Below are 25,409 nucleotides of genomic sequence, written 5' to 3'. Positions count from 1 at the left end.
AAATCAGGCAACAGTGTTACAGTCAGACAATGAAAGTCACTTAATAATAACATCTTGTTTATTTAACTGCTGTATTAAATCAGTATCTCATTTACAAACTCCCTTAAAATTAGTAAAAGCTTAGTTCGCGATATCACAAAGCTCTATTATAATCAATGACGCTGTCTATACTGAATCTTTTATCCTCATATCACATATTTTGCATTGAGCACTTCTTCTGTTTGGGCCGTCTTGTTTGAAGTTTTAAAATCCAAAGCTAACGATGAATGGCACAGCAGTCGACATGTTTGTTCGTTGTCCTCTCATGTGTGGCGGCCGCGCCTAAAATAAAAAAATAAAAAATGTGTGGCCGCGCCCGCGCGCAGCAGCAGATACACGTCGCGTGTTACATGGGCAGGTTATGGGTAATGGAGGGAGTTGAATAACAGCGAGCTCATCAGTTGTTTCCTAAAAATAAACATTGTTCACGAGTCCCGCAGCTCGAGTCCGAGTCGAGTCTGAAGTCTTTCGAGGACGAGTCTCAAGTCGAGTCTGAAGTCACTGTGTGTGCGACTTAAGTCGCACTCGAGTCCGAGTCTCAAACTCGAGTCCCCATCTCTGATACGAAAATTCGACCTTGGTAACTTACTTTTCGCAGCATCGGTCGCGCGCACAAAAGATCTCCCGGTTTTTACTTGTGAATTCATTTGACTGGAGACTCGCTCTAAACGGATCACTTGAATCAATGAGTTGTCGATTCGAGAACAGCTGCAATCGGATCATTCCAATTCGTGAATGAATCGTTTGGTGCGATTGGGGAATCAGTTTAACAGGTTCATTGAAAAGAATCAGTTTGTTCATGAATCAGACACCGCTTGTGCGTCTCAGAGCACGTGATATATTATAAGGAGTAACGATAAGTTTATGAAATGTAGTAAAGTAAAAAGTACGATATTACGCTTTGGAATGTAGTGAAGTAAAAATGAAAGTTACTCAAAATAAAACTACTCCAGTAAAGTACAGATACTTGAAAAATGTACTTAAGTACAGTAACGAATTACAACTACTTCGTTACTGTCCACCACTGGCCGGGGTGGATGCTGGGATCACAGCCGTCAAGACACTTTGTCTCCTCTCACCCACTCACTCGCCTCAGGATGAAAGCAGGCTTTTTGCGCGGGTCTAGGAACAGTTTCCCGCTACATGAAACGGTGTAATCGAAGCTACAGAATTCCCAGCATATTACAGCCGTCTTCTCCTCCCAAATGTCCCTACCACCTTCCCACGGGCTCTACCACCGAAATGAAAGGCCTGCGTTCACCAAGAGCACTACAGTCGCTATTCGCCAATGCATTTTGGGTGTGGTCACCTCAAATCTGGCTAAATCCACCACTTTAAAAGTTAATTTCCAGTCAAAAATATAAGATTGTGTACATTTTTATGTGTTTTTGTCTTAGTCTACTAGAATTAAATCATAGTCATAGAAGCTGTCAAACGATTAATCGCGATTAATCGCATCCATAGACATAAATATTTTTATATTACATCAATATTTTATTTATATACATAAACACTAACTCTTATTTTGGATGCAATTAATCGCGATTAATTGTTTGACAGCCATATAGTCAATTTTAATCTGACTAAAATGGCATCTAATTTTAGAAAAAAACATGTTTTTTGATGAGAAATTTAAATATTTAAACAATTTATATGAATTTAATTTTAAACCAGATTTTTTTTTTCAAAAAACAATCATAAAACTAAAAATATCTTGCATTTTCACCTCATATTTTCACAAACAGTACATTTCAATTAAAATCGATTCACATTTTTCATCTTGACGAAATAAAAACACTATTTTGACAGTAATTTTGTTGAGAAGATTAACATTGTGCTTAAAAAAAAAATTAGTTGATGATAAAATGTAATATTTAAACAATTTATTTATGTATTTATTTCTTTATAAAATAATATTTATTTATTTATAAAAAATTATATTATATTTAATCTGTATCATGCATTTCCACTCCGTATTTTCAAGAATGTGTACATTTTAATTAGTCCTGGGCAATGATTAATTGCGATTAATCGCATTCAAAATAAAAGTATTTGTGCACATAATATATGTGTGATGTATATAAAAATACACACACATGCATGCATATATGTAAGAAAAATATGTTATGTTTATATATTATATGAATATAAACATACATGTAAATACATGTAAATATTTTCAAAATATATACTGTATGTGTGTGTCTTTATATACAAATAATAAATATACGCAGTACACACACATATTATGTACACAAAAACTTATATTTTGAATGCGATTAATCACGATTACTCAATGCCCAGCACTAATTTTGATTAAAATCAACATTTTTCATCTTGACAAACAACAATTTCTTTAATTTTGTTTACAGTATTAACACTGCATTTTATAAAAAACAAAAATTAATAAATAAAATAAAAGTTGACAAGTTAAACTAAATATTTAAACTTTTCATATTAAACAAGACCTTGTCAAAAAAAAAATCTTGAACTTTTTTACCTCATATTTTAATAAACTACATATTTTTAAAACTGATGCCATTTTTTGTCTTGACGAAAAAACAATAAATTGATAGAAAATTTGTCAAGATTAACACAGCATTATATGGAAAACATCGGAAAACCACAGAAGTCGTTAATTCGGCCCTGAACTCCGGGAGAGTTGGAAAAGCTAAATATTACATCTATGATTAATTTAATGAAAATTAACGGAAGCAAAAAGTAAGGGAATCCTGATCCGCCCTGGCCTGGTTTAAGATCATACGTGAACCTAAAACCTCCTGCATGATTCAACCGGCCGGCACGTAGCCTGGTAGTCTCGGCCTCAGACAGCACACCCACAGACCTGACATTGACCGTCTGATGGATCTGAACACAAAACTAGAAAGTAGTTATGAATCACAGCACTAGCAACACAAGTGCGGTGCACAGGTTCAGCCTGACGGAAACAAAACAGTGAACCAGGTTAATATTTTAAGAGCTTGAGAGAAAGAACTGATCACTGGACTGTCATCTAAATGACACATTCAGACAAAAGCAATCTGTTCGAGACCAGCAAAGTGGACCAGACTTTACACCATAAGTCAGAAGTCTGGTTTGTACTACCCCCACTGTACCGAACAGCATATAAAGGCCCTCGCTCCTCCTCTCCTCTACGCCTTCCGCCAACTTCCCTTTAATAAAACGTTTCCTCTTGTTTGCTTTGCTTTATTGACTTTTTTCTCTCTTTTTTCCTCCGTCTCGAGCACGCCGTGGGCCGACCGTCAGCTGCAAAGGCTGAAATTATTGCCTGCGCCCATCCTACTAACTTCCCCCCCCCTCCACCACCTCTAATAAACCAAACTGCAGAAATGAAACGCTGTTGATACATGAACAGAGGGATTGGAGGAAGGAAAGGATGGCGGGAGGTCTAAAAAGAAACGGCATGTGTGGGGCGGGGCGGTGAACCTGGGAAAGCCCAGTCGCCGTGAAAAAGTCATTACGGCGGGAATACAGTGAGCTATAAAGGATGATGCTGTCTTGTCAGGCGGATCCCCAACAGGAATTTGTGTTTATTTACGTCCGTGGTGCGAGACGCGGCTGAACGAGAGAGAGTGACTCTTGTGCGAGCGCTTAAGGAAATCGGGTCATGTGCATACTAATCGCCTGATTCCAGGCTCAGAGCGACATTAATCCAATTAAGGAATTAAAAGGAAGAATCCTGAAGAGTGGGAGTCCCGAGTGTGTCTGCCACACACAAACACACACTCACGTAACCGCCAACTGCACAAGTGCATGTTCAGCCTTGTCATCAAATGAGAGTCCCCCAGCGCTGCCCTTCAGTGGAACAAGACGTGTGTGAGAGACCGACGGAGAGAGAGACAGAGAGCACGATGTGGGAAAAAAAGTCAAGTCAGAGGTTTGGATTATGTGTTACTTGTTTAAATCAGAGACCCAAATGAAGTGCAATCCATCAGCAGACACAACAGCTCGAGGTTCTAATGGGTCTGTGTGTATACATTACAACAGCTGTCTCTCTCTCTCTCTCTCTCTCTCTGTCTGTGAGTCTCGCTCTCTTCACAGGAGGATGTTTATGTCTACTGGTGCTGAGTACTCAGTTCAACAGACAGAGATAACACAAGTGCTCCAACTACAGCGGAGAAAAAAAAGAGATCTATCCAAACTATGTAAAATTCTATTCTTTAATTTTATATTGTTAAATTAAATAAATAAATTAACACACACACACATGCATAAATTCTATTGTTTATGTAAAATAAAAATTAAAATATAGTAAATAAATAGATGTTTTGTATTTAATATTTTACTGTAATAAAAAAATGAATAAATAGACAAATAATTAATAAAAATGCTATATATAAAATAAATATTATTTAAACAACAAATTATATATTTATTATTTATTTAATAAAATATTTCTGCATACACACATGCATATATACATATTTTAAATAAATGTTTTTTGTATATTTTTAGTTTTTATATTTAATGTTTTTAATATTTTCGCCTGTAATAAATGAATACACAAATAAATAAATACATTACATAGTTTAAAATATTAAAAATATTAAATAAACTACATATTTTTATTATATATATACTGTATTTTTGTAATATATTCATTCATACATACATACATAACTATATAAAATCTAACAGTTTTATACAATTAAGGCACTGATTTGAATTACTGCCCATAACACTTTACAATAAGGTTCCATTAGTTAGTTATACAGTATATTTATTACAGTATTTATTAACCTTGTTAATGTTAATGAAAATACAGCTGTTCATTGTTAGTTCATGTTTATTCACAGTACATCAGCAAATGTTAACAAGTATAACTTTTAATACTGCATTAGTAAACGCTGAAATTAATTAAGATTAGTAAATGCTAAAGAAGTGTTGTTTATTTTTATTTCATGTTAACTAAAGTAGTTAATTAATGTTACTAATGAACCTTATTGTAAAGTGTTACTTTTATTGTCAATAGACAATAATTTGACAATATTATTGGTGCCAATAAACAAAAAAGAAAAAAAAAATGAAATACCTGATTTTGGTTAGTCTGTGGGCAAATATTTTAGTTTATATAAATACTGCTAAACTCTATAACTTAGAACACTCGATTTTCAACATATTGTGCCAGTTATAAAAGACATAAATTATGTCTCTTGTATCACTCTGTCTCTTCTTTCTCCTCACATATAAAACAATTTAACTGATTCTCATTAATATTTTATGCCTGTTATTTATTTGGTAAGTAGCTGTGCAATAAACGGGATGATATACGGTCAGCCGGTCAATATTGCGAAATAATCCTTAATCGGACGAACGTGATCCGACACATATGATACACCAATCCTGTACTTAATTTAAAAACAACAGATATCTGCAGAGGTAAACATGCAAATGTGAGTGACCACAAAATCACAAATGCAAAAGTCCAACTGTAAATATCACACACACAACATCATTGTGAGAGCTGGAATATGTCATAGATGGCAGAGCTAGTGGAGGATGGGCATGAGAGACTTCATATTAAGGGTTTTGTCAAGGGAGTGGTTACCGCATATGTGTGTGTGTGAAATGGGGGAGTGTGAGACTGTTTACACAGCTGGGTTCCACGCTCTCACACAACCCCACATCTCGCTGTCCCCCAAAACATGTGCCACTCTAGAAAACCCCAATATTTTCTCTCTTCACAGTCATAATAAATAGCCTTTGGGAGGGAGGAAGGGCAGGGTCTGCAGAAACAGCGCACTTCTCTCACTGCCTGTTTGTTTTGCGTCTCTATGCCGTGACTCAGTCCGTTTGGGATCGTGCCGTACGAGAGGATATTTTTGAAGTCGTTTGGTTTTGGCCCGATCGCTTGTGCGAATGAGTCTAAACTGACAAGGGAGTATTTAGGGTAATCCACATGTAAAAGTAGCATTAGTCATTAATCATTTCTGTTCCTAAACACAGAAATGCCAGAGACAGGAAGGATTAAAATGAACATGACACTGAATGTATAACCCCGCCTCGCTTGAGGCCTATCCCCAGGTTGCACTCTAAAATTACATTCGTAGGGACGCTGCTGGAAGAAATATAATAATGTAATAGTTTTGCGTGATGAACAGACCGAAATTCAAGTCATTCACTGATAATCTTCCCTTCCAGTGAGACGATAACTGCTGCAACCAGATAACTGTGGCAAGAATCTCAGAGAATCAGATCAGTCCAATTGATTCAATTGGAACAAATGATTCATTAGGATCATAGATACTCTCGCGAACTTGCCAAGGAAAGTTAGGGCAGATGTCAAGGTTTCAGTGATTAACAACTCAGCGTCTCACACGTTTTTGTCATTTCAATACATTCATAGTAAAATAGTAAATTAACAGTAAATGAAAATGAACCATAAATGAGATATATATATTGTATGGAAGTCCATTTCCACCACTGATTAAAAAATAAAAAACATTCTAAGAAAAAAAGCCACAACTGTGAGATACAAACTTACAATTGTGAGCTATAAAGTCAGAATTGCAAGACATAAAATTCTGCTAAATAAAGTCATAACTGTAACTTTATATCCCACAATTCTGACTTTATAACTCGCAAGTGCAAGTTTATATCTCACAATTCTGACTTTTCTCATAATTGCAAGTTTATATCTCAGGATTGCGATTCTGACTTTATAATAAGCAATTGGAAAGTCAAAATTGTGAGATATAAGTTTGCATTTGCGAGAAAATAAGCTATTCTGACTTTATTTTTCTCAATTGTGTTTATATCACGCAATTCAGAGAAAAAAGAGAAAAAGATACAAACTAGCAAATGTAAATGAAAAAAAGTCAGAATTGTGAATTTATATCATGCAATTCTGACTTTATAACTCACAATCACAAGTTTAAACCATGCAATTCTGAGAAAAAAAGTCAGAATTGTGAGATAAAAAGTCATAACCTTTTTAAATTTTTTATTCAGTGGTGGAAACAGGCCTTCCATAATTTTGTCAAATTAAATATAGTAGTGATTTTTTCCCCCTATTTTGTCAAGAAAAGTGCTGTAGATAAAAAAAACTAAATAAAATACCATTTAATTAAATTAAAAAAAATTAAATTAAACTAAATGAAATTAAAATAATGTAGCTACTCTCCTCAGGGATACTCTCCAGCTAGTTTCATCCAAACAGGGCTTTACAGAAATCCCCTTAATCACATCACAACTCCACATTGTACTCTACGACAGGAAGCAAGAATCAGGGTCAGCTTACACCTACAATGGCTGCTGCACTTGTTTTTTTTCAATCTTGGAGTGAACACCAAAACAGGCAGGATATAAAAGGCGGAGTGATTAACAGCTACATCTCAAACTGTGAAGAACATGCTCCATTTTTCCAAGAACCACTAGAGATGGGCTGCTGTTGTGGAATTTCCTCCATGATGATGTCATGTGCGAATATTGTGCCAAAAAGGGTGATTTGCTATTTTAGCGCTTACATTTTCATTTAATTTGTCACTTCTTTGTGCACAAACGATTTTTAACTTTCACCGTGTGTGTGGATATGCCATCCGTGGTATTCCCTGGTCATGAATTAAATTATAACTTTTCTCCTGGGAATGGGATAGAGGCCGTATAAGTGGGTGTGTGGTCTTGTATGTGTGTGAGTGTGTTACTCTTCAATCTGTGTATTTTAAAACAGGAGGTCAGACTGGAAGTGAGTTAATTCCCAGAGGATTGGGACACGCCACACCCCAGAACCGCCACAAACTTTTGGCAGCGAGCAGTCGTGGAATCACAATGGTGTGTGTGTCTGTGTGTCACGTGTGGGTCGTCCTATGGCAGGATCATTAAACACAGCTATGCAGCTTCTCGGGATGAGGTACGTCAAACCCCACTAAATAACTCACACAGAGGCATGAAATAATATGTCGCAGAGGAGGAAAGGCGATTTGAGAAAAAGACAAATAGGAGAAGGGGGAATTTTCAACCAGCAACAATGAAAGAAAAGCATAGACAGAAAGCGCACGGCACACAGCAGAAAACCAAAGGCCCAAAGATCTATAGCCGAAGTCCGACAGCCAGGTCTGCGGGTCGGAGTGTTTGTGTAGGCACAGACAGCACAGCTGGCGGGAACAACGGAGCATCGTTTGCTGGACAGTAAAAGTGCATCGTGCATGTAAAGAAACAGAACTGCACACCACCCAAAGAGAAAAAGAAAACAATGACGGATAGTCTAGAAGCAACACCATGAAGTGAATGAGTAATGCAAATGAAAAAATACATTTGTTTTGTGGTAAGATAAAGACTTAGCCCTGGAACACTCTCTATGCAAGTACGTGAAAACACTCCCAGCTATACAAGCAACATGTTCTCATGTTGCCACAAGAGGCACTAGTTTTATAATAATGCAAAAAAATTTGCAATAGAAAATACCCATTTTTTTTATTTTGGCAAATATTTTCAGTTGTTGAAAATTTTGGCACATCGTTATATAACTAGTTGACCTGAATAACAACACTGAGCCCTCTAGTGCCTCATGTGGTACTATATATTTTTTTGGTGTTTTTTATGCTTTTATTTAGATAGGACAGTGTAGTTTTTTACAGGAAGCGAAGTGGGAGAGAGAGAAAGGGGGAAGGATCGGGAAAGGTCCACAAGCCGGGATTCGAATCCATTCCATCCAAAGTTGCAAATTTAACTTATGCACAAAAATTGGAATAGCGCATAAAACATGAGCACAATTTCAGACTGTATAAGACAGTTCTGGGAGGCAATTATACAGAAATACTTTGACGACAGACTTTTGCTCAGGCATCAGGAATGACCATAACATTTCAGATGCTGTGGAACAAAATTGGTCCACTGGTTAGACGGGTTTTGCTATCCCATAGCGCAAAGTCACATGACTTTTTTGATGCGTATGGAAGAATTTATTCAGCAAATGCGTTTCCATTTTCGATTATTCGCATTAATCCTTTTTCGAACAAGTCAAAAACCACTTCAAGTGAGCGTAAAAACTTTTTTGCAAATTAAAGGATTTTTATTCGAAATGTGGCATTTCCATCACTCGTTTCTGATGCGATACTTCAAAATGTGCATAAAAACAGGGTGATGGAAACATAGCTATTGACATTCAATTAGCGCTTCTCGTGTTTTGACTGTTTCAGCGTCTGTTTCATATAGTCACAAAAAAAATGGTGCTAGAATAGCAATATTTACATTTTTTTTAGCTGAAATATTAAGGCTTGTTGCTGAAGAACTTTACTATAACTTGTTTAATTTATCAGCTGAGAATGCGACACCTTGAACATCATAGTTCAATTACCAAAATTATCACCAGTTATCACCAAAACTTTGATTTATTGGTCAAATACAATTTTTAAAATGTGGCTTTTTGGTAAAAAAAATAAATAAATAAATAAAAATTGAGAGTATGTTTTCCAGGAAAATACTTTCTACCTCAAAGTATCATGTTTGCCATTATTTGTGAAATTTAATAGCAATTTCTGAGTGTTAATTGTTTCGAAGTAAATCCTACACCAGTTTTTTTTTTTTTTTTTTTAATGTAGCTATGCTAGCTTGCTATGCTAGCTTTTTTACAGTGTGACGAAATCCGAGAGCCTTCTCACCCTGCATAGACAGCAATGTACACTCTTAAAAATAAAGCTGCTTTAAAAGGTTCTTCACAGCGATGCCATAGAAGAACCATTTTTGGTTCTACATAGAACCATTCAGTCAAAGGTTCTTTAAAGAACCATCTCTTTCTTAACCTTTTTATAATCTGAAGAACCTTTTTTTCAACACAAAGAACCTTTTATGAAACAGAAAGTTTCTTCAGATGTTAAAGGTTCTTTATGGAACCATTTAGCCAAAATAGTTCTTCGATGGCATTGTGAAGCACCTTTATTTTTGAGAGTGTAACTACCATGTTCAAGGCCTAGAAAGGTAGTAAGGACATTGATAAAATAGTCCATGTGACATCAGTGGCTTGACCTTAACTTTATGAAGCTACAAGAATACTTTTTGTGTGCAAAGAAATCAAAAATAACTTTTTTCTCTTAGATTCTCTCAGATTTCATTAAAAATAATTTAATTTGTGTTCTGAAGATGAGTGAAGTTCTTATGGCTTGGAACGACATGAGGGTGAGTATTTAATCACAGAATTTTCATTTTTGGGCGAACTAACCCTTTAAAGTTAGTTCAACTGTAAACATGTTACATAGCAAGCTACCTGAATAATAACCCATGCAAGATTTATGCCACAGACATCTGAAGGTAACTCTATCGCCCTTGAGTACTGGCCTAAGATTATTTTCAGAGAGACGGTTACAGTGCTTGGCAAGAATGGCTCAGACCTGGCAAGAAACTCACAATCTTATTTTCTGATGAAAACCACAAGGACAAAACATTAATAAGCCGGCACGGCCACAAAACACTGGTGAAATTGAAAGGCTGTCTCTCTGTTTTTTATAAATTAGTAGGTGCTATTCATCACCTCCAGATGTTGGATTTAGACTACATATAATTTTGGTCTGGAAAACCGGGAGGACGTGTCCAACCGCATTTTCAAATATGACAAATAGCTGTTACATCTCCATTGCGGATCAATTAAAAGCATTCACACGAGCCAGCGCTCGCACGGGTATCACTTTAAATCAGCGACAGGTTTTCAGCCCCCTTATTAAGAACCCAGTCGAATCAAACATTCGCTGTCAATCAAAAATCACACCCAGACTACTGTAAGTACACATCCTGAGAGTGTGTATGTGTGGAAGCGTACATGTGAGACTCGAAGATGAGAGTCAAACAGAGCAGACGAAACAATAGCGGTGATGAGCAGACGTACACACACTCCAGGACACAACACACACACAGCTCCCCGCTGGCACTGCCGCCCTTCCATTTCCATGTATGAATGTTTGAATCAACCCCCCTGGGTGTGAAAACACCCCTCTATGATCAGCAGGTCTCTAAAATCACTCCACCTTCAGAACAAAACAGAGAGAGAGCGAGAGGGGATAAACACAGCAGTACAAGGTCAAACATTAAACCAATACACACACATAAAAATCACACGCACACACAGTGCTTTACAATGTAAACACGGCAGTCTGGGTCAACTCAGGGTTTGCAGATAGGACACCAGCCTTACACACAGACAGTGCGTTGTCCAAAAATGAGTTTGCATAGACGGCAATGAACTCTTTCACTCTTAAGCATGGTATGGCAGGAACACTGGGTCAGAAAGGGCAAAGTCATCTTTACTGCTATATTCATGCTATTCTACCTTTGCTAAAAAGACCAGCATATGTAGCGTTTTGTGGTGTTTGCTAGTCTGTCGGTGAGCGCATCAGGTTTCTAGACTAGTATAACAAGTGAGATTCCACGGGTATCAGAGACATGGTCTGGTTCGAATCTGTCTCTGTTGCATTTTCACTCTCCCATCTAGGGAAGCCTGTTTTTGCCTCAGAGCAAACATAAAAAGGCAACTGTAAGATTAAGTTTAAAATATGAAATAAAATCACTGATGTAATTATGAGAATAAAAGCCACATTTGGAGATAAGGTTACAGGCAAAAAAGTCACAACTGCCTGAAATAATGCTGCAAATGAGATATTAAGTGAGATTATTATGCAATAAAGAGTCACATTACGTGATATAAATTTGCGAATAAGAGAAAGTTGCATTTATGCAGTATAAAGTCACATTTTGTGATATTTAGTTGCAAATATGTCACCCTGGACCACAAAACCAGTCTTGAGTAGCATGGATATATTTGTAGCAATAGCCAACAATACATTGTATGGGTAAAAGTTATCGATTTTTCTTTTATGCCAAAAATCATTTGGATATTAAGTAAAGATTGTGTTCCATGAAGATATTTTGTGAATTTCCTACCATAAATACATCAAAACTTAATTTTCCATTAGTAATATGCATTGTTAAGAACTCAATCTGGACAACTTTCTCGATTTTCTCAATATTTTAATTTTTTTGCACCCTCAGATTCCAGATTTTAAAATAGTTCTCAACCAAATATTGTCCTATCCTAACAAAACATACATCAGTGGAAAGCTTATTTATTCAGCTTATTTTAGACAGATTTTTAGTCCAGGGTTACATATGAGAAACAATGTCACAATTATGCAATATAAAGTCACATATAAAGTGCGATTTAAAGAGAACAAAGTTGCAATTCCATGAGTTACGAAAGTCACATTGTGCGATATAAAGTTACAAATATGAAAAACAAATTTGCAATTACATGAGTCACACGGAGATATAAAAATCGCAAAAATGAGAAACCAAGTTGCAGTTATGTGATATAAAGTCACACTGTGCAATATGAAGTTGCAGATATAAGAATTAAAGTTGCAATTATAAAATCAGATAGTGTTGCATTTATAAGAAACAACTGAAATTACGTGATATGAAGTCACACAGTGAGATGTAAAGGTAATTTAAAAATTCTGAAATATAAATCTTTTTAGTTATGTTTTCCTGAGGCAGGAAGAGGCTTCCAGGGTCGTCACTTACATTCACAGCTTGGGACAAAAAAAGCATGCCAAGATTCCTTTCTCACCTAATATTTCGTGTTATATTCACTGCTCTATTCTACTGTTTTGTTGCTCTTTTTTTCTCAGGCACATCAATTTCATCCTCAGTAGCCATGTTATCCACATGGATGTCCACCTGGCCAGATCACAGGTTCACTCGCCTGTCACCCTCCCTCCACACCACCCTGGACTTTAATGAGGAAAAGCTGGCCTCATTCCCCCCGGGATCAGCATCTTGCTGTCGCCATCACTTCATTGTGTTATCTTAGCAAACATGAGCTATGTTGAATTGTCATTTTTCGTGCTCTCTACCTCATTAAATCTCTCTTCCTCCCTTTGCCGCTTCCTGCGGCTCCTCTCCTGCTAAAAATGCTGCGCTAGTGGCTAGCGCTCTACGCTCCAGCGCTTACGGTAAACTCACACACGCTCTCGCACCCTCTCAGACATATGGATGCTGTCAGCCCGCCTCGGCTAGGCTAATTACATGCAACAAGCAAAGCCACCATTTGTTCCAAACAGGGAACGATTCAATTGTCTGCTACGAGCATTTGTTTTCATGCTAATCGGCCTGTTGTCACAAGAGCACTTTGGCTCAGGGGCCGAATATCATTCCACGTCCCCCCGATCCACCCTCTGTTCTATCCTGAGTGTCGGCATGGGAAAAGAGGCAAGGACTTATCCAGGGAATATCAGATGGAGCTCTCTGTATTAACTAATGACAGGACGCCATCCAAAACCTGGGGCTCAGCAAGAGACGCTTCCCAACCCCGAAGGCCGAGAGCGGAGCGACCGGGGAGAGTGGGCGGAATTAACATGGAGTCAAGCTCTTCTGCTCTCTGGATCGACCTGGCATGCCGAGCTAGAGGCAGAGGCCGATGCTTAATAGATCTCGGCGGGCTACTGGACAGGCCAAACGGGTTCTGGACGGATGGCTGAATGATGGTTTGTGTGTGTTTTCTAACCAGAAAAGACCCGCTAACAACAGTGCTACGTACAGGATTCCTGATGTACAGGCCAGCAAGTGCCTCTCTCGTTCTCTTCCCAGCATTCTTCTCTCTTGTTTTGACTCAAGTTCTTCTTTTCCACTGGCACTGTATGGAGAAAATCATATTCCCTTTCCCACTGGGCTCATGCAGTTGCACTGATATGGAAAATTATTTCAGAGGCAGCCTGAACCGTAAACGCTATTTTGTTTTCTTTTTTTTTGACTCTGCTTCTCTCTCTCACACTCACACACACACACCCCTCGTCTTTTTTTCCTCCTTCTCTTTCGGACTCTTTCTCTGTTTCTTTCATTCTCGGTAGGGAGGATATATTCCAAGGCCTTGAGAGCGCACTCAGCGAGGGCGATTTGGCCGCTCTGTCCATTCCACAAAGAGCGAGAGGTGAGAAATCCATTTAGCATGTACAATACCCTGCACACACACCTGAATCACACCAGGTGCATGCTTTCAAATCGACCGGCTCGGCTAACACTCCTCTATTCAGTCCATTCACAGAGGCGAAGTCAGACTCGCTGCGCCTCTCTTTTCTGGATTATGTTTTGTATCATCCACACCGCTGGTGGAGAATTTGACCCACTGTAAGCAGAGATTCTTTGCCAGGTCAGAGCCGTCTCCCGTGGGCAGCGGGTTTCTGTGAGCTGAGTCTGGGGGAAGAAAGCCGCTCTATTTCATGGGTGGAAATTCACAAGGCATCCAGCGAGACTGGAAAACAGGCCCAGTGTGAGACTGATTCCTGTAATAGATGACTAATACATTGCTTATCCTCACGCCACTGTGTGTTTGTGCATGTTGGCGGCGCCTCTTTGGTTTTAGTTTGAGCGCGTGCGTGCATTACGGTCTTCCCTCTGGTTTTCTGAGCATCCTTCCAGTCCGCTTTCTCCGGCACGATCCTGACAACAAGTTGCCACGTGGCATGGCACAGAAAAATCCAAATGAGATTTTAAATGCGCAAATGTTAGACTGCAATGAGATTAAGCAGGTCTTCTGCTTCTCAGCTTTTTCTTCTTAAAAAAGAGATCCCAGAAATCCTACGCAGTTCTCCACTAGAGTTTCCAAAAATATCTCAACTTTTCAGCACCCAGATTTGTCAAAACACTAAAGTCAATTCAATTTTCAATACCATGTTGTCTGAGATATCAATGCTGTCAGCATGAAATTAATAGCTTTATTATACTTTGTTTCTAATTTGTTTCTACAGTTATTTATTTTATGGAAGAATAAAAATCTGACACAAAGTCGAAATTAAGTCTTCTGAGCAACCTTCATTAGGGGTATAACGGTACACATATTTGTAAAATTTTTGGTATGGGACTTTCAGTTCGGTATGCATGTATACTGAACAAATACAGCATTTTTTCCAGGAAATTGAAACAATAAATGGTGTTTTGACAGTGTGTCTATGCTTCAGAAATGTGCTGGTATAAACGCAAGCATTGACGAGAGTGGCCACGATCAGCTCCGGTGGCCGTGTCAGGGTCAGTTCAAATGGCAGAGCGGACAGCGACTGAACACAATCATTCCTTCCTCTTTACTACTAGTTTTAACACAAAATAAACATGAATGAACATCTAATGCCTCATGTAATTGCTCAATCAGTGTTTCAACCATGGAAAGATGTCAATAAAACAGCTTCTAAACACAATGACTATATTAACAAAATGACGCTTTTTTGCATTTAGTTAGGTTTCATGTCTGCCAGCTCAGAAAAGCTGAAAAGAAATAGCAATAGCAATATTATTGGCTATTGCTACAAATATACCTGTACTACTTATGACGGTTTTGTGGTTCAGGGTCACATATGGAGTCCAAAGTGGAAAGAGGGATGCAGTGTGCAGTAGTTCATTATCGTGTTTTTGACAAGGTAAAAAGTATGTTGTAGACATTTCACAAAAACCCTACAGAATCATACCAATTTGTGGAAAATGGACATCCAATGTCCCCTTTAAAACCTTAAAGTTTGCAGAATTTATAGGCATACAGTCAGATTTATGAACCAGAGTAGAAATACCCAAATTCCACACCTGTTAAATTCATTTGAATTGTAATTTACAAAGTTCCTGTCATTCCAATTCGAATTGTAGTTAAAGTCAAGGCCTATTAAACTCATGAATTCAAAGGAAGACCCAATTTCTAATCTAAATTTTGTACATGCATAAATATGCAAGCAAGACAAAAACAATAAAATACACATGACATATGTATACCCACATGAGCCCACTGCTGTATCTGAAGAGTCCTAGGATCAGGTGGCTGGGTGGTCTGGCTGGGGAGGATGGGACTTTGAGCTGGGCTAGACTGTCAGCTGGGTGGGCTCCCAGCATGCAGCCTCAGGGGCCACTCAGCCAGTACACACACATACACACACACACACAGTATGTCCGGTGCACAGGACTTAATTCTCCCTAAGGAACACACGTTTCAAAAGCAAGGACACGCACTGTCTGAACAGAAAGTGAGAGAGCGAAAACAAGTGTGAGAGGGAATGACGAAAAGAGAGTAGAGCTGGAGCAAATTATGCGAAGTAAAAGTGTTTTGGTGTTGGCAGGTTACAGTTGGAGGACGATACTTATCCATCTATCTTTCACTCCCTTTCTTCCTAATTCCCAGATCCTGTCTTTTTCATTATCATTTCAATCTTTCATTTCATCCCTTCTTTCCCAGAAGCTCTTGCCCTTCCCATCAGGCTGATTCTTACGCACAAAGCACATCATCATTGTTTTTAATCAATGTCCATCTTGATTATTTTCAATGTCTTCACCATTCCTACCAAGAGCAGTCAGTGCACATGGTCTTAGTGCTCATTCGGCCCACGTGGATTCTGCAGACATTCTGTTGCATTTTCTGCACTGCAGAATTCTGTGGGATGTAGAATTAAACTGAGCTGAGAGTATTAAACTCTATTTATTTAGCCAAATGTATAAATTAAATTAACCATAATATTAATTAAACAAATATGAGCTGAAATTGTTACAAATGATAGGCATTTCAATACTGCGGAAATTTGACATTACTAAGGAGTTCTATGGCTGCAGATTTCATTCGGCTGTTGTCAGGAAAATAAATTACCGTAACATTTTACAATAAGATAGTATATGTTAACATTAGTTAACATGATTGATAATAGGAATTAAAGCCAAACAATACTTTTTAATCTTAATTAATGTTAATTTCTAACAAGTTCATGCATTTTTAACTTTATAGTTAAAAAGTTGTTTAAATTAGTGTTAATGCATTATTTACAAAGAAATCTATAATTAAAAGTATGAATATATGTATTTATAAATTAACATTAACAGATTTTTAATGGTATCAAATGGAACAACCTCTGAAATTAGGAATCTATCAATAGTCATTGTTTTAAAAAAAGGAAACAAAGTGAATTATCATTAGAATTATAAAAGAACATTATCACATAAAAATAAATAAATAAATAAAATAATTTAGACTTTTGGTAAATTTCCATATGGCTGATAAATGTGACCCTGGACCACAAAACTAGTCATAAGGGTCAATTTTTTTAAACTGAGATTTATACATAATCTGAAAGCTGAATAAATAAGCTTTCCATTCCATTGATGTATGGTTTGTTAAGATATTTGGCCAAGATACAACTATTTGAAAATCTGGAATCTGAGGGTGCAAAAAAATCAAAATGTTAAGAAAATCGCCTTTAACGTTGTCCAAATGAAGTTCTAAGCAATGGATATTCGAAATAAAAGAAAAAAGAACAATCAATATTAAGTTAGAATAAAAGAAAAATCAACAATTTTGACCCATACAATGTATTTTTGGCTATTGCTACAAATATACTTAAGACTGGTTTTGTGGTCCAGGGTCACAAATGATTAATGGCTGATATAAAAATTGCTTACAATCTAGTCTAAGTAACCAAAAAAATAAAACATTAAACAATTAAAATCAATCATGTTAAATGCTACAAGTATGAAAAATCTATATTAATTTAGAAATTTGTTGTATATTAATATTAAGTAAGTTTTAGATGACAGCAAAGGTCTATTAAATGTTAATAAAAAACATAAACAATTAAATATTCAATACTGCCTTAAAGCGATTTAAAAAAATCTGGTACCTAACATTTTGTTAAAGAGATATCAAATAAAATATGCCATTGTTCAGACAATAAAAATAAACTGATTTTAATCAAAGAACTGATCTATAAAGCATATTCCATACTTTTCCAATTTCCCAGGCTTCTTTTCCCTGACCCTGGGCCACATCATCACTCCAGAGGGCTTTTAGCAAAACTGCAGCCTCGCAGAGGAACCAGAGATCCCACACAGCACTGACAGCTCACTGAGAAGTCATTCCTGCCCTTGACTCACAAGACCTTCCAAAAGTTTCCATAAAGCTGTAAAGAGTAAACCAGGTCAAAAGGAATCTAGAGGGAGTCGGTACACCCGAGGTTTAAACTCTTGACAAATCATCAGCGGTCAGTATTTACACAAGCAACTCAAAATGCGGGTCATAGATTTCAGGCAGATGCAAAATTGTACAGTCACTTCCAAAAAAGCCAGACGATGAAAGTTTGTGAAAAATCTGCCGCCGCCGTATCAAGAAATAAACAGCGCATGAGACAACTTCACTTACTGAGAGAGTTTTGCCACACTAATCACCCATTCCCACCATTAGCTCAGTCCTAACATTTACACAACTTTGAAGCATGGGCCAGATCAGTTTTTGGAACGACAGCAAACATTCATATGCCCCGCGCTGGTATCAAGACCTGAGCTTTCTCAGGGCCGCACTCCCACTCCCGTGAGTGAGAAGATCCAGAGCAGGCCAGCAGACGCAAGACAGAGCTGACCACGACTCGACACCCGCCTGCATCTGCTCAGAGCCCAGCCCTTGGTGGAATCTCCCCGGGGGTGAGAGAGCGCTCCGATTGAAAGCAGAGCTGAGAAGATAAGCCTGCCGGCTGCACCGGCCAAGGACTCTCCGCCCCGCGGTGCAAGGCCTGGTGCTGGCGTGTACTCTGGGGGAGGCGAGGGAAGATTCTTTCAGGGTTGGAGAAAGAAAGACAGGAAGAGCAGAAAAGGAAGAAAGAGTCAGAGGGGTTAAAAAGAGAGAGGAAGGGAGTAAAGGTGAACGAGGTACAGATGACCAGGTCCAAGAGTGACCACTGGTTTCTGTGTGTAAATATGCTGAGTTTAAATGCTCTCATAGAAGAGAAAAAAGTAAAAAAAACAAAACAAAAAACAAATAGGATCTTCAAAAATCTTAATTGTTTCTCCAAGACCACAATGAGATCAAATGTAGGTCTCAAAAATTATATATATGTTTTTTGCACACAAAGTATTTTTGTAGCTTCATAAAATTAGGGTTTTTAATGATGACCTTACTACCTTTCTCAGACTTGAATGTGGTAGTTACGTTGCTGACTATGGAGGAGCAGAAAGCACTCGGATTTAATAAAAAATATCTTACGTTGTGCTCCGAAGATGAATAAAGGTCTTACAGGTATGGAACGACATGAGGGTGAGTAATTAATGACAGAATTTTCATTTTTGGGTGAACTATCTCTTTTATGTGTGTCAACTACTGTCTCTTTGGTGGAAACCTCTTCTAAGAAGGTTTCTGAGCCATGAAAAAGCAACCTCGGAGCAATAATTTCCTCTGCTTGTGTTTGCGTGTGAGAGCAGGTGCTTTTGGAAACCACGCGGGTTAAACACATGCAGATGAAAAGCTTCATATACAGAGATCAGACAGTCGTCTTATCTTCCTCTCCTCATCATTGCTCTGCTGAGGCCTAAAGATTACCCCCTTATTCCTTACAGTGAACCTGCCCAGGGGCCTCTTTCATGTTTTTCCAGCCTCTGGACTCCACCAGTCAGGGGGCGAAATGGAGAGTCGGAGGCTGGTAAAGCACTACCAGAGACACATCTGAATCTGACTTGCACTAAAGTTGAATTACGCCTTCCATCACACAGCCGCATTCATCCGTAACGTTCAGATGTCTGCTGGACATCTGGTGAAATAAAGCAGCAAGCCTTCCCAGCTGGGGAGTAAAATTAGGGAGCACTTCCTGCAATCTGTACATTCGCAGCAAAGGTCATCTTCACAGGGGAGCGCGCACAGACAGAGGCGTCATTTGACCTCGTGACGTTACCGCCACAGATATCAGCCAATACCTGCACTGCTCAGAGGTTGCTCTATCACAGCTCAGCTGGAGACATAATGGAGCTCTCAGTTATGTTTAAAGGGAAAGTCCACTGCAAAATGAACATTCTGCCATCATTTACTCACCCTCATGTCATTCCAAACCCGTATGACTTACTTTCTTCAGCGGAACACAAAAGAAGCATGATGGTAAGTCAATTACCATTGACTTCCATTGTATTTTTTTGTCCGTCAATAGGCATCAGAACTCTTTTGTTAGCAACATTCTTCAAAATATTAGCTTTTATGTTTCACAGAAAAAAGGAAATTATACTTTATTCCTCCTAAAAGTCTAAAAAGATGATGTATGTGATGTTTTTGAAATGTCTTCTGTAACTAAGACAAATTACTATGGTTATTTTCTCAGCCTAAAAATGTAAAAAAAAAAAAAAATGTCATAAAAAATGCCAATCTTTTGGTTTTTACATAAGAATTTTCTAGCAAAATAAATCTAACTATAATAAGATATTTGGTCTTAAATAAAAGTAAATTTGATTATTTTAATCTCACTACTTTAGACTTTTTTTAAACTTGTTTATAGTTAAAACAACACAAAATCTGACTGTGAGAAAATATACACTACCAGTCAAAAGGTTTTGAACAGTAAGATATTCAATGTTTTTTTAAAAGTCTCTTCTGCTCACCAAGCCTGCATTTATTTAATCTAAAATACAGCAAAAGCAGTAATATTGTGAAATATTTTTACTATTTAAAAATAACAGTTTTCTATTTGAATATATTTTAAAATGTAATTTATTTCTGCGATCAAAGCTACATTTTCAGCATCATCACTCCAGTCTTCAGTGTCACATGATCCTTCAGAAATCATTCTAATATGCTGATTTGCCGCTCAAAACAATTATTATTATTATAATGATCAATAATTAAAACAGTTAAGTACTTTTTTTCAGGACTCTTTAAAGAATAGAAAGATCCAAACATTATAGAAATTAATACTTTTATTTAGCAAGAATGCTTTAAATTGATTAAAAGTGATAATAAAGACATTTATAATGATACAAAATATTTCTATTTCAGATAAATGCTGTTCTTCTGAACTTTCTATTCATCAAAGAAACCTGAAAAAAGTCTACTCAGCTGTTTTCAACATAATAATAATAATAATAATGATAATAAATGTTTTTTGAGCAGTAAATCAGAATATTAGAATGATTTCTGGATCATGTGACTGGAGTAATGATGCTTAAAATTCAGCTTTGAAATCACAAGTAAGATCATTTCAACATTTTACTGTGTTTGTTGTACTTTGAATCAAACAAATGCAGGCTTGGTGAGCAGAAGAGACTTCTTTAAAAACATACAAATCTTACTGTTCAAAAACTTGTAGTGACTAGTAGTGTACTTGTATTAAAAAGTCTAAATTATCTGGTCCTCAAGTAAATGTGTCTCGTTTCAAGGAGGTTTTAACTGAAAAAAAATATTTTCTGCAATAAGCAAAATATGACATCATTTTGTCAGGAAAACAAAACAAAAAAAGTAAAAATCTCAGTACTTCCTCCTTTTAATCTAACTGCTATTTAGGGACAATGTGGTACCAATTGAGATATTAAAGAGCTTTGTTTAGCCCACAGTATTTTCACTGATTAAAACCAATGAACGTACTTTCACAGCCCACACACACATACACACACAAACACGCGCTCACAGTGAGTTCAGTCATGATGGGAAGTAATACTCTGCATATTCGATCTCTGGCCGATCCGGAATCAATAACTGCCAGTGTTGTATTGTCACAAATGCCAATTAACAGCGTCTCTACAAATGCTGACTTGTTGATCTGGTACTCGTTCTAATTCTCTTCTCCGTCTCTCTCATTCTCTTTTTTTTTTGTTCACACATAAACACAGCGTGTGCACGCACAATACCTGTGTTGAATTACTGCATGCTTCCAGGCTTGTGAGGTAAATAAATCTGTTGAAATAAAGTGGGAGGGCCTGAGCCGGTTGCCGTAATGGAGAGAAACTGCTGCCATATTTCAGCAGAAGAAAATCTCAGAATCTCCTTTACAACATATAAAAAGTCAGTTGAGAACACAATAAAACGGTATAAGGCTTTCCTTATGTACCTGAACACAGCTGTGTGCTTTTTGCGGCAAGAGATAGTAAGAAATGTCACAGTGCATCCTGGGATTCAAAGCCTATGTGGAATCTAGCCAAAACAAGGCAGCATAATTAAGTTTGGACGTTTTCGAAAAGCATTCACTCCTATGATCGTTTAAAATGCGGCCTACGTAGGCTGCTCGCTATGTGTGTGTGTGTTGCAGGCTGACAGGAGTGTACAGGGCCTCTGTGCGGTGCGCTCAGATCAGCACCTTCCCAAGAGTTCAACCTTTTAACAGGTTGAGCTCTGTAACCACCCAGAGACTTGGCAGCATGCTGCGTACCGACAGAGTGTGTGTATGCGCGAGTGTGTGTGTGTGAGTGTGTTGAGAGTCAGAGCGCAGTCCCTGCTTTGAGATGTTTTGACATAAAGCAACAACACAAGTGACAGGGGTACTTACTCAGACAGGAAGCCTGATCTCATATGCTTACACACATACGCAAACATCCACGTAAGCACACACACACATACGCAACAGGCTCGTTAATGCAGGATTGAGTTCTTATTAACATTAGCGAATCCCTCTGTTAAAAGTAATTAGGAAAGAAATCGTTCATTTTCACTGTTTCGTTAACGTGAACAAAAAGCGTTATATGACAAAAACTATGTGCAGTCAATGGGTTTTAATCATTTAGAATAACATACACGTTCAAAGATTTACTGCAGGTGCATTCGCACGTACATTTGTTCTTTCTCTTAATCTAATGTGTCGATGAATCTGGATTCGTCTAAATGAAGGAGCATGTAATTAACACAATACACATCAAATAATCTGCAAATAAGGGCTTTTGACATAACAGCCATTCATCACTCTTTGCAAATGTATCTTTACACTCTTTAAAGATGCACTGAAACACACATTTTTTTCAGTATGTTTTTCTGATATAAGATGTTGTAGAATCAATTAATTATAATTTCTGAAAATTAAATATACTTTATTTTCCATATTATGTGTGTGTGTGTGTGTGTGTGTAAGCATATACATTATTATTTTCATGAAAATAATAATTTAAAAAAATAAATTAAAATGTTTTTAATAGGGCTGTGAAACGATTAATCGCGATTAATCGCATGCGAAATAAAAGTTTGAGTTTGCCTAATATATGTGTGTGTACTGTGTGTAATTATTAAGTGTATATAAATACAAACACATTCATGTATATATTTAAGAAATATTTACAAGTATATGTATTTATTATAATTTATATATAATTCATATTATATATAAATAAAAATATTTTGTACATAAATAACATTTCTCTTAAATATATACATTAATTTATGTTTATTTATATATACGTAATAATTACACACAGTACACACACATTATTAGACAAACTCGAACTTTTATTTTGTATGCGATTAATCGCGATTAATCGTTTCCCAGCCCTAGTTTTTAATTCAAAAAATTATACCGGACCAATTTAATTTAATTTAATAAAAAAAAATAATAATAATAAAATAAAATAAAATAAAATAAAAGTTTATATTTACATAATTTAGATTATATATAAACATAAATATTTCATATATAAATCTGACATATTTTTCCCTAATATATACATGTAAGTGTGTGTATTTATTTACACATAATGAATATACACATTACACACATATAGCATGTAAACATAAACTTATATTTTAGATGTGATTAATTGCGATTAATAGTTTGACAACCCTAATTCAAACAGAACACAGTCATTTACAATTGTAAAAAATGTAGTTGACAGCATTTTAAATTGTAATAATATTTCACAATATATTGTACTGTATTTTTGCAGCTTTCATGAGCATATAAAAAAATTAAAAAAATAAAAACACACACACACACACACACAAAATCTTATCCGACTTTTTAATATATGTGACCCTAGACCACAAAACCAGTCATAAGTGTCAATTTTTTCCAAAATTGAGCTGTATACATCATCTGAAAGCTGTTAGGATAGGACAATATTTGGCTGAGGTACAACTATTTGAATATCTGGAATCTGCGGGTCAAAATAAAATATTGAGAAAATTGCCTTGAATAAAGTTCTTAGCAATGCATATTACTAATCAAAAATTAAGTTTTTATATATATTTACAGTGGAAAATTTACAAAATATTTTTGTGGAACATGCTGTTTACTTAATATCCTAATGATTTTTAGCATAAAAGAAAAATCGACAATTTTGACCCATACAATGTATCTTTGGCTATTGCTACAAATATACCCATGTTACTCAAGACCAGGGTCACATATGTGTATTAAAAGAAAATAATCAAGTATATGAAAACAGTAAAGCCTATTTATTTATTTTATTTTACATATATCTATATACGAAGTGAGAAAAAGCAGATAAAATCCAAACTTATTGATGAATCATGATATCTGCTTTCTCACACTGGTTTACACAGGACACCCATAGTCAAGACAACATCAAAAGCCTCATGTGGTGCTTTACAGCCAGCACAGTGCGATAAAAGAGCTGGTCGTGGTCCAGCGTGGTTCTGATCTGTCTAATGTTTATTATGTGAAGCTATTTGAAGGGATGAGCTGTGGTATCAGTGTGGTGCAGGTTCAGAGCATGTGGATCTGGCTGGGTTGGCTTTGGCCTACAGCCCTGAGCGCTCGGCTAGATCATTAACTTGTTGTTTTAAATCTGCATGCGACTGCGCAGGCTGTAGTAGCATGCTGTACGCACTATACGGACAAGTTAAACGGAGTATTTCCTCATTAGAGTTGTGCGCAGCGACACACACACACACACACACACACACACAGACATACACATGCTCTCATGCACACAAAGGACTCCTGTGTTAGGAATGTTTATTCAGGGCTGACCGTGTGCTGCTCTCTCTGATAAGGGAGCAGTTAAGTCAACAGTGGACAGCGGGTCTGCCGGTGAGCATGTTAGCCGCTGTTTGTTCAACAATCTGTTTACAGTAAACACTTTGACCGCAAGTCTGACCCCCTTCACACCTTACTACCTACAGCGCCCTCTAGCAGTGTCGCCCCCTACTGATAGCAGCCTAGTTTTACAAGTCAAAATGAGGAAACTTCCCTAGAAATCCATTGCACACTACCAATGAAAAGTTTGAACTCACTCGACTTGTTTCCTACGATCATAAAAAAAAACTTTTTATCTAAAAGCCTATGCCTATGCTTGTATATAATGTATATACAAAAAGATATATGTGTAAATATAAATTGTTTATGAATTGTTTTTGCAAAAGAAAATAGTATTGCAGAACTACCCATGTATATGAAAATGATGTGTTGATAGTGCTAATATTAACAGGGCAAGCTTGTGGGCAACTAATTCCTGAGTCAAATTACTTTACACAAATATCAAAATTGAATAAAAATTAATATATAAAAATAAAAAAGCAAAACACTGAGCATGACCAGTGTAGTTCAAAACACAAACAATTAACTCAAATGAGACATTTTTTTAGTGAATCAAAAACATTCAGTGCAACAGTGTAGACCGATTCCCAAAGAATGACTCATATGAGTCGGCTCTTTTTAGCG

General features: G+C 36.9%; 1 protein-coding gene across 4 annotated transcripts in view; it reads right to left on the bottom strand.

The window, feature by feature from the left end:
- The window catches only part of bahcc1b (BAH domain and coiled-coil containing 1b), a 123,691-nt gene that overhangs the window by 61,608 nt on the left and 36,674 nt on the right, over positions 1-25,409 (bottom strand). The window lies entirely within an intron of this gene.

This window comes from Labeo rohita, chromosome 12 (genome assembly GCF_022985175.1).
Source record: "Labeo rohita strain BAU-BD-2019 chromosome 12, IGBB_LRoh.1.0, whole genome shotgun sequence".
Lineage (NCBI taxonomy): Eukaryota > Metazoa > Chordata > Actinopteri > Cypriniformes > Cyprinidae > Labeo > Labeo rohita.
This window is presented reverse-complemented; position numbering and strand designations above follow the sequence as displayed.